The sequence below is a fragment of the Phaethon lepturus genome, unplaced genomic scaffold (genome assembly GCF_000687285.1).
Source record: "Phaethon lepturus isolate BGI_N335 unplaced genomic scaffold, ASM68728v1 scaffold18743, whole genome shotgun sequence".
Lineage (NCBI taxonomy): Eukaryota > Metazoa > Chordata > Aves > Phaethontiformes > Phaethontidae > Phaethon > Phaethon lepturus.
In genome coordinates this window covers 25,616-31,458 of record NW_010531392.1, presented here as the reverse complement: position 1 = coordinate 31,458, position 5,843 = coordinate 25,616, and positions in this window count along the sequence as shown.

Below are 5,843 nucleotides of genomic sequence, written 5' to 3'. Positions count from 1 at the left end.
CCATTATAAGGATAACCAAAGTTGCCAGTATGTTCAGCCTGTGCCAGATGCCTCCGTTCAGAGTTCCTGCTCAATGCTCTAGAGCAAGAGCTCTAATACAGCACTAATACAGTTGATGCATAAACATTCACCTTACTTGACAAAAAGAGTACTTTGTAAATATGTGATTACTTTTAGGCTGAACAGCACAACAATTTTTCTGCATTGTGTCACAGGGAGAAGCTTGGGCTTCCCATACCTAGGAGAATGATGGAAATCGACAATGAAATCCTGACCCAGTCAAAATTAGCACCAAAACCCTGACTGATTTCAACAGAAGCAGAAATACCTGGACTGACTCTGGACAGCCTGTATAATGCAGGATACAGTCCAACTTTGGTATACATTTTGTTAGAGACACCTTCATCTCCGAGTAGAAAATATCAGTAAGTCCCAAAGCTTCATCTGTAGAGTTTCAGTTATTAGCTGGGAGCTCAGGCTGGAGACCTGCATAGCAAAAATAATCTACAATAAGACAGCTGCAAGGAGAAAGTTCGTTTGTGGACCATGTAAAAAGACTTCACAAACTGCCAGTGGCCTCCAGCCTACAAATTGGATCCATGATCTAATATGTTTTGTTGTTTCATTTCAATTTAAACACACAGCTTACATCAGAAAGCCTGAGGAAACTTTTAATGACTCTAGGCAGCAACTTCCACCCATCCCTGCAATCTCCTGGCCAGAGAGACAAGCAGAACTTTAAGCAGGCATCAGTCATTGTCAGTGTTAATGTAAGATTACACACAGGTCTGCCTACTTAGGCAGCTTGAAAACAAGAAATTAGTTCTGTTTCTCACATATCCATCACACTGGACCTTGGTGATACAGTTCAGCAGACACTTTCTTAAAACAGAGCAAATCTCATTTGTATTCTGTTAATAGCTCCTAGAACCCTTCAGAAGAAATATTACTTTTATTTTATACCTTCCCTGATTCTTCAAAAGCCTGTGGTAGCTCATGGAGAGTGGATGAAACCTAATGCCCATTAGTGGCGAACTCCCACAGGCTAAGTTCTCCTTCAGTTTTCCTCAAGTGAGACTCTTTCAATGCAGCATGATTGTCCAATTACTACGAGATCCCTATCCTTACTGCAAACAGAACAATGAAGTTTATTAATAGCCATTACTCATTTTCTACAGTGGTTGTAAGCAGGCAGAGTGCTGTTTGCCAAATGTGAGCAGCAGTAATGGTTTGGATCTATGCAGAGCTCATGTCAAATACTGTGAAGAACGGGCTTCACGGGTGATCAGCAGTAGGTGGGCTTAGCATGTTTGTTAAAAAAGCCCAGCAATTTCAAATTACAGTAACAAAGCAGTCACTACGCAAATAAATTTCCAGTAATTATGCAATTTAGACCCAAGAAGGATTAGGCTGCTTTGTTGTTGCAGCTTTTTACACTCCAGAGAGACAAATAATTTTTTTTTTTTCCTCTGCTGAAGACATTTAAGGAGCCTTTTAAAGCTTTAATATAACCAGCAAATTGAGCTGTACAGTAGATAAGAACTGTAGCATGCACTAATTTGGCTGACATCAAAAGCAGTTAAATCTTTTGTCTCTATCAGTGAAAGAATGACTAACCAGTCCAGAACTAAAGCATCTTTCATATATTCAGGTGACATGCTAACTAAAAATAATGTGTCACAGATCAATGCTCAGCTTTAAGCATCACAACAGTTAATGAAAAATACAACAAGTAAACCAGGAAAAGCGTTATTTTTCGACTTACAAGCAAATTATTCCACTACTAAAAAATGTGCACTAATTCGGCACTTCTGGGCAAGCAGCTTAAGTATTCTGATATTGGCAAGCAGGTGTAACATTTAAAGGTTATGTCTAACTCCATAGCCTAAGGAGGGCTCTCTTCTTCGGAAGACCACCCTGACTCCAGCTGTTGCTCCGACACAGTAGCTGTGTATTTCACACAGGAACTTACTGCTTAGAAGTACCACAGGGGTTGTAGGTGGCAAGGACATACAGCGAGACCTGCCTTACATTCAACCCTAGTCCTTACATACCAACAGAAGGAAAAAAACCCCAGCTCTTTGCTTTCTGAGACTCTCACCCAGCATATTCAAAGACCACGTAAAAGCCTTCTTAAGAAGGGAAAAGCTTCTCAAGAAGGAAAACTAATATTCTTTAAGCTTTTAAAGCACATCATCCACAAATATGTATGAACACAAGCTTTCCACAACAAAACTGTTCTTATGCATGTTATTTTTACCACTGATTTGGGATCCAATTCAGTATACTTGTCCAGACAAAACACACAAGCCAGACCTTATGACTTCAGGGTGTTAAATTTTGCAAAAGAAGGCTTAACATGACTCATGGGCATTGATGTATTTGGACTTCTGCAGACTTAACAATGGAAGAAATCAATATTGCCTAAGATTTCAATAGAATTTCCCCTTACTCATGAGCACTAGGCCATTTCAACACTGTGAGGGTAAATTTATTTAATCCAACTATCCTTCTAAATAATCTTTTTTCATATTTAAGAGATCATCTCTAAAAATATAAGGTGGGGAAAAGGTGCCTTTTGATTTTTAAATAGAAGTGCTGCAGCATTAACATTTTTTAAGATTAAAACCAGTAAGAAGCTACATCATTAAGACATTTTTGCTTTACCTGATACACTGCCTAAAACACACTGGACAACTTCTTCCTTTGAAAATATCAAAGGCTGGAAGTATACCAGAGGAAAGGGAGTTTTGCATAAGCCTGTCCTTCCTTTTCTTGTCTCTCAGTTCCAGCTGCTGGCTAAGTCCCACCAGAAGCATTGAATAGAGAGCTTTCAAACACATAGCTGTCTAAAACCATAAGATAGATACAAAACCAATCACCTCAGAATATGTGATCCTCTTGAAGTGGACTGTTAGGCCATTTATAGCACTTAAAATGAGAGTCTCTGTTCATAGGGCCCCTCACTACAAGAAGGACGTTGAGGTGCTGCAGCATGTCCAGAGAAGGGCAGCGAAGCTGGTGAGGGGTCTGGAGCACAAGTCTCATGAGAAGAGCCCGAGGGAACTGGGGTTGTTCAGTCTGGAGAAGAGGAGGCTGAGGGGAGACCTTATCGCTCTCTACAACTACCTGAAAGGGGGTTGTGGCCACATGGGCATTGGTCTCTTCTCCCAAGTAACTAGTGATAGGACAAGAGGAAATGGCCACAAGTTGCACCAGGGGAGGTTTAGATTAGATATTAGGAAAAATTTCCTCACCAAGAGGAAAGTCAAGCATTGGAACAGGCTGCCCAGGGAGGTGGTGGAGTCACCATCTCTGGAAGTGTTCAAAAAACGTGTGGATGTGGCACTTCAGGACATGGTTTAGGGGGCATGGTGGTGTTGGGTTAATGGTTGGACTTGATGATCTTGAAGGTCTTTTCCAACCCTAATGATTCTGTGATAGCACAAGTAGGCTTGGCCCAGCATCCTTGCTCTGATCCCCAGACAGCATCCTCTCCTCAGGCACAGAACCCCAGTGAACGTCCTTCTGCAGCATTGTGAAGCATTGCAAGGTGGGCAGCAGGTCTGAGCCACAGATCTGGATGTGCCACTCAGATTTCTACCAGACTCTGCGTGATTTGTGCCAAATCTCTTCTTGACGCTGCCATGGAGAGGCAGAGTTCCTTTTTGCTGCCTGCCTCTCCTTCCGTCATGCAAACTTTTGTAGGCTTTGTAACAACTGACTCCTGAGGATACCTGCCAAGGGGAGAAGTTTAGGACCCATCATTTAGCATCCTTCCTTTTTACCCCTGCAACTACCTCCAAATGACAGGTTGCACAACAGCGATTTGCTGTTATTACTAGCATATAAACAGAACTCATAGGAAGGAGAAATGTAGGGAGCAAATCTGCTACCTCAGATTTCAGATCATCCATCAACTTATCCAAAAACATCATAGCAAAAGAGCACTACAATACTCAAACAGAAAGCAAGAGCCTTCCACAGGAGTTAAGAGTACAAGCCCCTAAACTTGTAAAGGCACCTTTTTCTGAGCCCAGAGGCAGGGATGTCACCCTGACTAAACATGGCGGTAGCACAGTTACAGTTGGACAGTTATGTTTGTGCTAACTTGTGCCAGACATTGGCTATTTGGGAATTTAAGACGACAAGCTTCCCAAATCAAGCACTGACAGGAACACCATTTCTGATCTTATTTAAATTTCCATAATGATATCTTAGAACATGAAGCCTTTCAGCAGCTTACTCATCTTGTTACATTTAGTAAGTTTACTCCCAAAATTATTTCTTCCAATGCAAAAATCAGAAGCCCAAAGAAGGGAAGTACATGATAAACTGGTCTGAGACCATGAGAAGCACAGATGAAAATGGACTGAAATAATTACTTCCCCCCGAGGTCAGAAGAATCCATTTTCCTTACATAAAAATCTATTCCAGTCCTCAACACAAACTAAGAATAGGCAATTGGATGTAAACACTATCAAGTATTGGATGTAAACACTTGACAGAGTGTTTAAGCCAGAAATAAGAGATAAGATTTTGCTTGCTATTCATCATTCCAAAATTACTGCATGTGGTCACAGTGATCTCTTGTGCTCACACTAACACATAACATCAGTATCAGATGTGTTTTTTCCCAGAAAAGAAACTGAAAGGAAGGGAAAATACCCTGTACAGTTCTTTCTAACAGTCATACACTAGAACTGTTTCCAGAGGGGGGAAGGTTTCAAGTGAAGATAGACAAAAAGTATCAGGATGAGGAAGAAACAGATGCAGATGAGATTATATTTTCATTTGTAGATTCATTTTCTATGGCATGGCTATAGTCGAGAATGATTAGCCTACAGCAAAACTCTAATCCATAATTTGGAGCAATTCACTGAGACCTTGCATAGAGACCATTTTTCTCATATAAGGCAAGCAATGCTTTTGCAATAACAAAGCAGGTAAACCAGACTGAACAGCAGACAATTTCTTTCAAATCACAAGCCAGGCGCCATTTCTGGACGTCACCAAAACATCTGTGGGATAAGCTTAACATATGTTCATATAAGAGTGTGTGTGTGTACATGCAAGATACAGCCCTTCTAGTCCACCCATAAGCATGCAAGAAAATGCAGGGGTTGACTTATGTGACTCTTGTCTGGTCAAGAATCGGGATGTTAAATACAAGGTGGATTTTAGAATTTACAGCATGGTAGTTGAAATTGGCCAGATCTTTCTCCATCGTTGCATTATTTTGTCTGGCAGCATTTCTTCAACGCCATTTTCTTTATTCTGGATGAAATTACGTTTCCTGTGAAATCTACCTTTCAAATACTACTAACTGCCTTCCTGAAGAACTTCTACCCTTGCTGAGGCTAACATATATTAAACAGGCATAAGGTTTTAACACAATTTGTCCCCAACACACTTGTCTCCAAATTATTTTGAGATAAAATACTTGGGAATGTGCAAATTTTAAGGTGGAAAGAGAGAGAAGAGGAGGAGCTGTGCTTTTGCACATTTCATATCAGTCTATGACCAGAGATAACTAGTTTCTTACACCATGCTGTTCCCATGGCCTGTCAAAACACATCTGATCAAACACATCTTTGCAGAAAAGCACTTGCCACACTCAGTAACATAGCACGGAAGTGGAAAAATAGAAGCATGATTTTTTTTTCCATGAACAGCATCTGCGCTAAATATTGTCCTAATTTACAAATTGACAAGTTTCTTTGTGGAACACATTGCCAAAGTAATTTACCGATATGTTAAAATTGATACCAGATTCAGTGACATGCTATCTATTGTTTCTGTACTTTCCACACCCTTACTCCTCCACTAGGATATTTTTCCAT